At 43.9% G+C, this 556-nt stretch overlaps 1 non-coding gene across 1 annotated transcript; it reads right to left on the reverse strand.

Annotated features, from left to right (window-relative positions):
• Nucleotides 1–225: 225 nt before the first annotated feature.
• Nucleotides 226–332, reverse strand: LOC145080647 (small nucleolar RNA R71). Its single transcript, XR_013695241.1, has one exon. It is a non-coding gene; the product is annotated as a small nucleolar RNA R71 (small nucleolar RNA).
• Between the last annotated feature and the right edge of the window lie 224 nt (nt 333–556).

A 556-nucleotide genomic window follows, 5' to 3' on the forward strand; every position in this document is an offset into this window, starting at 1 on the left:
GATCATGAGGATGCTTTTAAGCATCTAGATGAAGTCAATGACATTGCAGATTACTTCAATGTCCCGAATTTCAATAGAAACACCGTCTTGCTTAGGATGCTTCCCATTACTTTCAAGGGAGCTGCTAAAGAGTGGTTAAAATCACTTCCACCGGGTACGATCACCACTTGGGCTCAAATGCGTGAGCAGTTTCTTGACCAATTTTTCCCACCATCCAAGATAGCTAAACTCAAGAAGGCAATAGCCAACTTTGAACAACAGCCGGGGGAGTCGTTATATGAAGCATGGGAGCGTTACAAAGGCTTGCTCAGAAATTGTCGTCAACATGATCTTAATGTTCAACAAGAGATGTCAATCTTCTATGATGTGGTCAACGTTATGACAAGGCAACTCCTTGATTCTCAAGGACCTTTGACAAAGAAAAATCCAAGGGAGGTCAAGGGGCATATTGAAGAATTCGCGAAGCACTCTCGTGAGTACCACAACCCTAGGAAAGATGGAATCAAAGGTGGTGGAGGGGCACAAACGGAAGAGATAGCAGCTATGATGGCTATGC

This window comes from Lactuca serriola, chromosome 1 (assembly GCF_051521515.1).
Source record: "Lactuca serriola cultivar US96UC23 chromosome 1, Lser_US96UC23_V15, whole genome shotgun sequence".
Taxonomy (NCBI): domain Eukaryota; kingdom Viridiplantae; phylum Streptophyta; class Magnoliopsida; order Asterales; family Asteraceae; genus Lactuca; species Lactuca serriola.